Source organism: Sabethes cyaneus, chromosome 2 (assembly GCF_943734655.1).
Source record: "Sabethes cyaneus chromosome 2, idSabCyanKW18_F2, whole genome shotgun sequence".
Lineage (NCBI taxonomy): Eukaryota > Metazoa > Arthropoda > Insecta > Diptera > Culicidae > Sabethes > Sabethes cyaneus.
Genome location: NC_071354.1, coordinates 210,058,166 through 210,069,370, shown reverse-complemented (window position 1 = coordinate 210,069,370; position 11,205 = coordinate 210,058,166). Strand labels below are relative to the sequence as shown.

General features: G+C 45.1%; 1 protein-coding gene across 1 annotated transcript in view; it reads left to right on the top strand.

Annotated features, from left to right (window-relative positions):
* The first annotated feature begins 5,366 nt into the window (after positions 1-5,366).
* Positions 5,367-11,205, top strand: part of LOC128735089 (uncharacterized) — a 94,483-nt gene continuing 88,644 nt past the window's right edge. Inside the window, exon 1 of the mRNA XM_053829574.1 lies at positions 5,367-5,537. The gene's annotated coding sequence lies outside the window, so the exon portion shown is untranslated. The remainder of the gene's footprint in view (positions 5,538-11,205) is intronic.

The following is an 11,205-nucleotide window of genomic DNA, read 5'->3' as shown; positions in this document are numbered from 1 at the left end:
CGTATCACTGCAGGAGGTGCGTTGGCAGGGCTCAGTGGTACGTGCATTCAGAGATGGACAAACCATCTACCAGAGCTGCGTCAACACACGAGATGGATACAGCTTTCATAGTGATGGACGAGATGCGGAAATGGGTAACTGGGTGGTGGCCAATCAGCCTTCCCATGTGCAGGTTGAGAATCAAGGGCTTAGTTCTCCAACTAAGCATCATCAACGTGCCCAATCCTCACCTCAGAAGCACCGGTTACAACAAGAAGGAATTCAGTGCGAAATTGGAGCGTAAATGCGACCGCAGCCCACAACATGACATCAAGATCGTCATCGGGGATTTCAACGCTCAAGTCGGCCAGGCGGAGAAATACAAAACAGTTGTTGGGGGATTCAGCGTACACCCGCGGACCAATGAAATGGGCCTAAGATTTATCGACTTTGCCACCTCCAAGAACATGGCCGTAGGTAATACCTCTCTTAGCATAGATTACTACACTTGTACATCTGGAGGTCACCAAATCAAACAGAATGACAGATCGACTACGTTTTGATCGACTGTCGGCGCTTCTCACACATCATTGACGTCCAAAACTCTCTGTTGTAAACAACATTCGGTACTGACACCCGTTGCGTTTAAATCTCGCGCGTCTGAAGCAGCCAGACATCGCCGTTAGCTACACGCATTCACTCAAAGCTGTGTTGCCAGACGAGGGCGAGCTGGAAGCCCCTCCTCCTCCTCCTCCTCCTCCTCCTCCTCCTCCTCCTCCTCCTCCTCCTCCTCCTCCTCCTCCTCCTCCTCCTCCTCCTCCTCCTCCTCCTCCTCCTCCTCCTCCTCCTCCTCCTCCTCCTCCTCCTCCTCCTCCTCCTCCTCCTCCTCCTCCTCCTCCTCCTCCTCCTCCTCCTCCTCCTCCTCCTCCTCCTCCTCCTCCTCCTCCTCCTCCTCCTCCTCCTCCTCCTCCTCCTCCTCCTCCTCCTCCTCCTCCTCCTCCTCCTCCTCCTCCTCCTCCTCCTCCTCCTCCTCCTCCTCCTCCTCCTCCTCCTCCTCCTCCTCCTCCTCCTCCTCCTCCTCCTCCTCCTCCTCCTCCTCCTCCTCCTCCTCCTCCTCCTCCTCCTCCTCCTCCTCCTCCTCCTCCTCCTCCTCCTCCTCCTCCTCCTCCTCAGAGGGCTTGTCTGAGCGTTGCTATAATTTGGTTGCCAAGCGCTGCATTTTTCTGCACCAGCGATGGAACATACAAAAGGTTCATCGCCAGCGTAGGTGTGTAGAGCGCCTTACCCACGGTCATCTCGGTTTGCTAACCCTGGTGGGGGCCTTCTTCTTCGACGATAGCTTGGTTCCCATCGGTAAGTGTGATTTGTTTCTCTTCGTTTTCGTGTAGCTCCGCGAAAAATTCTCGGTCCATGATCCACGGCTTGTTCGCGCCTCGATCCTCGTGGCCGGTTAGCCGGAAATGCAAGCGATACATCCTTGCAGTAGTGGTAGATTAGTGATTTCTTTCTACACTATCCGATTTTCATCATTGAATCCGTCCTGAGCCCAGCCTTTTCGCGGGTTCGTCCTGGAGTTTTCGCTAGACAAGCGTCATGGTTAGGTCCTCATCTGACCGGGTTTTCAGAGCAGTGGCGAATGAGTTGAACGAGCTTGGAAGACTTCTCAAGATCATCGCGACCATGAAATTTTCCTCCAGCCTTTGTCTGGCATTCGGTGCAAGCCTGCTGAACAGTTTTTGCAAGGCATACATGTGCTCCGCCATCTCCTTCCGAATAACGTTGGTCGCTTCAACTCTCTGCTTCAACAACGACATCTTTGACGTGAGGCTCAACTTCTGATGATGATGGTTCTGGAGCTGGCTTCTTTCGCGTTCTTCGACGGACGAATCAGCGCGTGTTGGTTGTCTTCGATCAGCAACCCGATAGTCGCACTGGACTTGGCATCTCCAGCAGCTTCGGTCTCCGCAGTCGGCTTAAGGCCTGGTTCCACGAAACGCCACAATTCCTCCAACACCATGAGGAGTTACGAACCCAAGCCTTCCGGGACAAAAAACGCTGCCAGGAAGTGCAGGATTATGCGGCCATGGAGCGACAACATCGTTCGCGCGGAAACGCGAATGTTCTAGTGAACGGATCCCGCAAAGGCTTTTCTCCGCGAGCTGAAATATTTCGGGATAAGAATGACAGTATTTTGACGGACGATCGTACAGTGATTGAAAGATGAAAGCAGCACTTCTGTGAACATCTGAACGGCGCCCCGGTGGAGAGCCATGACGGCGGGGAAAGCAATTTTGACGGTGCGACAAACAGAGAAGAGGTGCCAGCCAGAACGATGGGCGAAGTTAAGGAGGCCATCATGCATCTAAAGAGCAGTGAATCGGCTGGGAAAGATGGCATCAGAACAGAGCTTATCAAAATGGCTAGCCACTTGTCTACACTGGCTAATTGTTAGAATTTGAGATACGGGACAGCTCCCTGAGGAGTGGAAGACCCGATCTACAAGATGGGTGACAAGTTGGATTGTGCGCACTATCGTGCGATTACCATTCTCAATGCCGTGTACAAAGTGCTGTCCCAAATAATTTTCCGCCGTCTGTCACCAATTGCGAACAGATTTGTGGGAATCTATTAAGCCGGCTACGTTGAAGGACGATCAACAATGGATTAAATATTCACATTGCGGCATATCCTCCAAAAGTGCCGTGAACACAGAGCTCCCACGCATCATTTATTCGTTAACCTCAAAGCTGCATATGATACTAACGACCGAAAATAGTTATGGAAAGCCATGAACAAAAACAGCTTCCCCAGGAAACTTAGCAAGCTGGTGGCTGGTGACTAAAGTTGGACGGATACGATAGGTAGGTAGGGAACTACTCTGGTCACTACCTTGAGAATTACTGCGTTACGTCACATGCACAAATATTCCTTCAGCCCTGTTTCCGTGTAAGACAACAGTTTCGAACATATTCTTGCAGTACCTATATGAATGCAATTTAGTAAAAGGAAAGGATTACCGCCCGCTTTTCTATATCGTTTCACTTTCAGGACATCAATTTGGACTAAATTCAATGTTGAAAGATGAACTCGGTTAAAAGGGGTGGTTTTATAAAAATTGTTTACTTTCAGGACATCAAATTAGACTAGGTTAAATGTTCAAACGACAACATCGGTTGAAGCAGAGGGGTGGTTTTGCACTCTGGCGTACTTTAAATTTGCTATGTAAGCACAAATCGATCTCTTGTACTCTCATGGAACTGCCATATGGAAAATTTGTGAAGATTTGGTGCAAAGTTTTGTCTATTCTTTTCACTCTTTAACAAACCTGTGCACAGACTTCACAAATAGAACAAACTTGGGAAGATGGCAGCACCGTTTCGCGCACATAGCGAATTGGACTAAGTTTAATCACGTTCGTAAGGAATTTGGTTGGGACGAGAAGACTTTGTCACTCTTTCTGGTGTACTTTCCAAGCACAGATAGCAGATTGGTCTTGGTCCAATCGATACAAAAAAAAAATTAGGAAGGGGAGATTTTGTCACTTAAAAAAATACGTTAAAGTTAAAACTATGATGGCGTCTTTTGCAACCAATTATGAAGCGGAGATTTTCAGTTGGACAATGCTTCATTATTTCCAATTTTTCAATAATGCACACTTTGAAGTTAATAATTTTCTTTATTGGAATAGATGCGTAGAAAATTTTCCGATCAATTAGCACACAAATATTTTAAAATCGATCTGGAAACCGCTTAACTATTAGCGCTCAAAATCTTTCATATTTCGTGACGCTCGCATTTTTCGATTTTTTGGAAAGGCCCTTCCTGAAAGATGTAGTTGTACGTCTAAATTAAAGGAATCGAAATCTGAAATAAAATACAGTTATATTTTTTTTCAAAATGTTTTTTAAGCAAATAATAATTAAGTGGTAACCCGATTTTGTCACTCCCCGATTTTGTCACGTTTTTGACCCGATTTTGTCACGCTTTTGATTTATCAAAAGCTTAGTTTAAAAATCTTTTTCAAACATGTCAAATGTGTTAAAACACTGTGAAAAGAACTGTGTTGATTTTCGTGGAGTTTCCACAAAAGTTGTTTCTTATCTCCATAACTGTAATAGCTAGAAGGTCACTTTCTTTGGCAAAGTTCTTTATAATAATCTTCTCAAAAATTTTGTAGAACATTGTTTTGCTCTCTCTCTTACTACTTGAAAAATAAATTTTCTATCTTACTTTTAGGGGGGTTAATCAAAGAATCGTTCATACCATAAGAAAGAGCTTTTTACGCTATGAAATTTCTCTGAACATAGTCAACCAGTATAATCAACCATTTCGGCGCAATTAAAAAACGCGTGTTTTCATACCTCCCTACTAGCACGGTTGTTACAAAGTAGTTTTGGTAACCGAACTATGACTATTTTCAGTCCTAATCCGGTTGCTTCAACTAAATGGACCTAAAGTGTGCTACTAGGGCTGTGGGACTTCACAGCACAGGTGACAAATGTCCACAGAGAGGTAGAAGGAAGTGCGAAAGGTCCTAAAATTGATCAAAATGAAATATATGTAGTTCGGTCTAAGTTATCTGCAAAAAAATAAAAATTGAAAAAATACCCGATTTTGTCACTGTCCCGTTTTTGTCAGCCCTAAATTCATCATGGGGGTGACAAAATCGGGTCATTATTGTATCGCACGTGAGGCAAAGAAAAGAACTTCAAATTCCGGCTTTCCATTCCAGCCCACTGCGATTCACGTCGCGTTGATGCGACGCTGCAACGTATGATCTCGGTTACAACATACAGCAGGTAGCGGCACAAACCAATACATTTTCGCATACCAATGCATGTAGGCTACTCTACCTGCCACAAGTCGATGAACGAAACGAATGGCATTCGCAATGCCAGGCCCAGGCAGCAAGAGCATGCAGCCTCGAATCATCCGCTGTCGCGTCGGTCGGCCAGTCGCTACATACCAACATGTCCGGTCCGATGGTCGCCAGCAGCAAGCATCAAGCAAGCAAGCATGTATGTATGTATGTATGTATATGCGCTGCTGATACGCTGCCTGCTACAGATTCCGACCAGAACGACGACGACGAGGCGAGAAGAATAACAACATAACGACGCACTACTCGGTATGGCGACGGATTGCGGCGGCATCACGACGACCAAGAACGTCGGTGGTGATTGCAACGACGACGACGACGCAGACGACGATGATGATAATGACGACGACTACGAAGACACATGCAGCTGCTGGCACTCTGGCACCAGAGTATAGGCAGTAGGCACTGGCGACGACGTCGATTTCTTGACGTTTCCGATTGCTGCCGCTGCGCTGCTGCTGTCCGTCGATACGGTTTTTTAATTGTGTGGAGTGTGCGAGTGATGTCAACAGGTGTTTTGGCGTCGTTCTGGAATTTTTGCGTGTTTTCTCACGGAAAGTGTCTCAAATCGGTTCAGTTTGTGATAATTTCTAGTGTTAACGCTGTGCTAACTCGTGCAAAAGTGTGTTGATAACGTGAGCTAGCGGAATTGCCTGCTGCAGGAGATTATTTTGTGCCGGTAAGTGTTGTGCTTGGCTTTCACATTTGACTTGCGATGTTTGATAGCTGGTGCCTAACTGTTCCAATATGAAACGTTGTTCATTTGGACTAAGGTGATTGGGCAAATATTCGCCTTTAAAGTGGGCTAAATTTTAATTACAGCGCTGATGATTCTGAAAGAAGAAATTATTCTTAAATACATACATAATATGCAATGGTTCTTTCTCTTTACATCAATGTTCCACACCATGTATCATGCTACGTGCAACATCGTCTATCGCACGCAATGTTGCATAGAAGCTTTGTTTTGGTGACATCTTGCAGAAAACACGAAAAGTTAATCTTGTACCTGCCTAATCTTAATCTTAACATTATAAGCAGGAAAAAAACTTCCTATTAGAAATAAGATATGCCGTATTATCAACCCTCAAACAGTCTTCAAACTTCCAACACTTCAGAATAAAATGCTCGTTAATATTGGATAAAATCACCACCGTGTTCGTTAGAATGTCCTCTATTCGATGAGGTATGGCATTAATTTGTAGGTCTCCTTGTGGGAACTCACCAAGCGCTAGAAAATACTGGAAACTAAAATTTTCATTTGGTTAGCAAAATACAGTGAACTCTGGAAAAGTTAATCGAATGGGGAATGGGTCGATTAACTTTTCCGAAATATTAACTTTTCTGAGTAGTCAGTCCTAAGAGTCATTGAAAATAATAAAAACAAAAGCGAGAAATATATTCTCAAATATAGAATACACATTTTTAAGTATCTGGAAGTTGTAATGTGAAAAAATATGCAGCAAGGGCTTTATGAAATAATACTTAGTTTCTTTCAGTAAATTTAAAATAGTCGGTTATTCTAGTTTACTTTTTATTTTCCGAAGTCTACGACAACGATTTGACAATAGTCGCACTTTTATTCCCTACTGTTCCTTCTTTTGCATTTGAAATTCAATCTGAGTTTGCGCTTTTACAGTATGTTATCAAAAAACCTGAAGCAACTATGTGCCGTATTGAACTATTGCTACAACTGTCCGGTACAAGAGTTTAATTTAATCCCAGTTATGATGAGACTCTGTATGAAGTTGTGAAAAGGCGATAATAAACCGAAAAATGAGAAATAAAGGTAGAAGGAAAACACACTTGTGTTAATGAACGCTTTGGACTACCAATAAAATCAAACTCAGAAAAGTTAAGCCAAAAATTAACTTTTTAGAGTGTTGCATGAGAGCTAATATTCGCTTAACTTTTCTGAACAATCAACTTTTCAGAGAGTTAACTTTTCCGTGAGTCCACTGTATCAATTTTTTTTAGGATTGTCTTGATAATAAAACTGTACAAATTGAACTTGCTTTAGATGCGGTACATGCAATTCGAAAATAGCAATTCTATAACTACTTAGGCATGGTTAAACACGAATTTTTGTGTGAAAGAGTCAAATAACTCTGCTAGGTGGATTTAAAAAGACAGTGTTTAGTAACAAGTACATAATTGTACTTAGTTAAGTTGAGTCGCACGACAAACGTCCTAATATTCATCAAAATATTATAGTTCGAGTATTGGCCATGAAAGTGTTCGAAGCTTGAATCAAACCCTAAACATAGACAAACAGACGAGACATTCGCGTTAATTCCATCGTCCAATCAAAAGCCACTCATTTTTGAAAAAAGCATGTTTCGCAACATGGCCAAACCGCGGCGCGCGAGTATTGCTTCGAGTTTTTAGTATAAAACCATACTTAGGTGGCTTACCGTCCTAAGACAAAGCCTGTTGAACAAAGTTTCTCCATGTAACTCGGTTGATGGCTACCGCTCTCCAATTCCTCGGACACCGAGTACTCTCCGCCAGATCTCGCTCCACCTGGTCTAACCATCTTGCTCGCTGCGTTCTCGTCTTGTTCCTACCGGATTTGAGGCGAACACCATCTTTGCAGGGTAGTTGTCCGGCATTCTTGCAACATGCCCTGCCCATCGTCAAAGCTGGACGGAGCTTTAGCCACCTTCTGGATACTGGGTTCGCCATAGAGCTGAGCGAGTTCATGGTTCATCCTTCGCCTCCATACTCCGTTCTTCTGTACGCCGCCGAAGATCGTTCTTAGCACTCGTCGTTCGAAAACTCCGAGCACTCGCAGGTCCTCCTCGAGCATTGTCCATGTTTCATGCCCATAGAGATTAACCGGTCTAATAAGCGTCTTGTACAGGGTGCACTTTGTACGGGGACTTAGTCTGCTCGACCTGAATTGCTTGTGAAACCCATAGTAAACACGACTTCCGCTGATAATACGCCTCCGAATCTCACGGCTGGTATCATTGTCCGCCGTTACCAGTGAGCCAAGGTAGACAAATTCATCGACTACCTCAAACACATCGCCGTCGATCAATATACTACTGCCCAAGCGGTGTCGTTCGGCATCGGTTCCGCTGGCCAGCATCTACTTTGTGTTAGACGTATTTACCTTTAACCCAATCTTTTCTGCTTCGCGCTTTAGTCTGGTGTACTGTTCAGCCACCGCCACAGATGTTCTGCCGATAATATCCATGTCATCGGCAAACCAGACGAATTGACTAGATTTGTTGAATATCGTGCCCCGCGTGTTGATATCCGCTCGGTTCATAACACCTTGTAGCGTTATGTTGAACAGCAGGCATGAAAGACCTTCATCTTGACAAAGCCCTCTATGTGATTCGAATGAACTTGACAATCCACCCGAAATCCGAACACAGCACTGTGTACCATCCATCGTAGATTTAATCAGTTTGATAAGCTTCCTGGGGAAGCTGTTCTCTACCATGATTTTCCATAACCAATGAACAAATGGTGCGTTGGAACTCTATATTCACGGCCCTTTTGGAGGATTTGCCGCAGTGTAAATATTTGATCCGTTGTAGACCGACCTTCGACGAAGGCGGCTTGATAAGTTCCCACAAATCTATTCGCAATTGGTGATAGACTGCGGAAAATGATTTGGGACAGCACTTTATAAGCGGCATTGAGAACGGTGATCGCTCGATAGTTCTCACAGTCCAACTTGTCGCCCTTTTTATAGATCGGGCAGATAACCCCATCTTTCCACTCCTCCGGTAGTTGTTCCGTATCCCAAATTCTAACAATTAGTCGGTGCAGACAAACGGCCAGCTTTTCTGGTCCCATTTTAATAAGCTCCGCTCCGATGCCATCTTTTCCAGCTGACTTGTTGTTCCTTAGCTGCATGATGGCCTCCTTAACTTCGCAAATCGTTGGGGCTGGCACTCCTTCCCGTTTGTTGCACCGTCGAAATCGCTTTCCCCGCCGCCATGGTTTTCCGCCTGGGCGCCATTCAGGTGTTCCTCGTAGTGCTGCTTCCACCTATCCGTCACCTCACGATCGTCCGTCAGAATACTGCCAGTCTTATCCCGACACATTTCGGCTCGCGGCACAAAGCCTTTGCGGGATCCGTTCAGTTTCTGGTAGAACTTCCGCGTTTCTTGAGAACGATGCAGCCGCTCCAACTTTGCATATTCCTGCTCTTCCAGGGTGCGCTTTTTCTCCCGAAAGATTTGGTTTCGCTGCATCTTCTTCTGTTTGTGTCTTTCCACGTTCTGACGTGTGGCACTGCGCATCTTGGCCGCCCGCGCAGCGTTCTCCTCATCCATCACCCTCCTACATTCATCGTCAAACCAATCGTTCCGGGCCACATGCCCAATGGAGCTCTCCGCTACACTGCTGATGGCTGTTTTGATAGTGTTCCAACAGTCCTCGAGAGGGGCTTCGTCCAGCTCGTCCTCTTCCGGCAGTGCAGCTTCGAGTGAATGGTAGTGGTCCGAGTCAACGTTAGCGCTTCGATAGGATCTGACGTCGATAATGTCTGAGAAGTGCCGACTGTCGATCAAAACGTGGTCGATCTGTGATTCTGTCTGATTTGGTGACCTCCAGGTGTACTTATGGTGGATTCTGTGCTGGAAAAAGGTACTACGTACAGCCATATTCTTGGAGGCGGCAAAGTCGATAAGTCTTAGGCCCATTTCATTGGTTCGCTGGTGTGCACTGAACCTTCCAATCACCGGTTTGTATTCCTCCTCCTGGTCGACCTGAGCATTGAAATCCCCGATGACGATCTTGATATCATGTTTTGGGCAGCGGTCGTATTCACTCTCCAACTGCGCGTAGAATTCATCCTTGTCGTCATCGGTACTTCTGAGGTGAGGGCTGTGCACGTTGATGATGCTTATGTTGAAGAATCGGCCCTTGATTCTCAACCTGCACATTCGAGGATTGATTGGCCACCACCCGTTTCCGCATCTCTCCCATCACTATGAAAGCTGTACCCAGCTCGTGTGTGTTTACTGCAGCTCTGGTAGATGGAATGTCCATCTCTGAACGTACGTACCGTTGAGCTCTTCCAGCACACCTCCTGCAGCGCTACGACGTCGAACTTGCGGCTCTTCAATACGTCGGAGAGCACTCGAGTGCTCCCTTGGAAGTTGAGAGATCGGCAGTTCCACGTCCCGAGTTTCCAATCCATAGTCCTTTTTCGTCGCGTGGGTCTATTCCGATTGTTCCAGTAAGAATATATTTGTTCTTCGTTCCATGCTTTAGTATTTTTCGTGGTGACGGCTTGCAAAGTCTGCTACACCAACCCCCTGTTTCGCCGGAGGGCCAACGAAGCTCGAAAGAGCCCTCCTTTCCTGTCAGTATACGACCTTGGCTTCCACCGGGGTTGGTTACCCGATCTCCACCAAAGTTGCTCGTATCCCGGCTGGTACCACGAGGCGGTAGGAATAGGAGTTGCTGAATAAGAGGCTATGAACCACTGTAGGGTCTATTTTATGCCTACACGTGCACAAGGCACCGACGGTACGCATTATTCAGCCGTTTACCAATGGGGATTCATGGGTGTTTTAATATACAAATTTTCCTCACAGTAAAGTAGAAAACAACTCCCTCCATTGCTTAGCCTGATAAAATAAAGCGGGTAGCATTTAAATATTCTCATCATTACAATAACCATTTCGCCGAGTACCATTTTGCGGAACACCAATTCTCGGTTGACCATAACGCGAAATATAGAGTTTCGCAGAATACCATTTCGCGAAAAAGCTTACGCGGGATGTACCATTTCACGGAAAATCTTTTCGTAGAAAGTACCATTTCGCAGGGGTGACCCAACTGAAGGAAAGTAATAGAGGTCAGTAGATCTAGGAAAATAAATAAACCTAGATAGAGGTGATCTCTACAGGAGGCTGCCCCCCGCAGTGGCCGGCGCTTCCGACGGCAGGTCGCTGGCAACACTTGCGGCCTGTGGCCGTCTCGCGCTGAATTATCTAATGTTACTATTGATAGTTTTTGGTGGTCTTGTTATTGATTAATGTTTTATGAAAGAGTCTAAAATTTCTCGAGTTCGATTAGTTTTTGAGTTACTCAAAAATTTCTGTTTTATTTTTATGATAGTATTTCGTCATAGAAAAATTTCATGCCTCCAAAAACACCCACATGCCAAATATGGTTCCATTTGATTAATTAATTCTCGAGTTATAAGGAAATTTGTATTTTATTTGTATGGGAGCCCCCCCTCCTAAAAAGGTAAGAGGTCTCAATTCATCATAGAAAAAATTCATGCTTCCGGAAACACCCACATGCCAAGTATGGTTCCATTTGATTAATTAGTTTTCGAGTTATGAGGAAATTTGTATTTCATTTGTATAGGA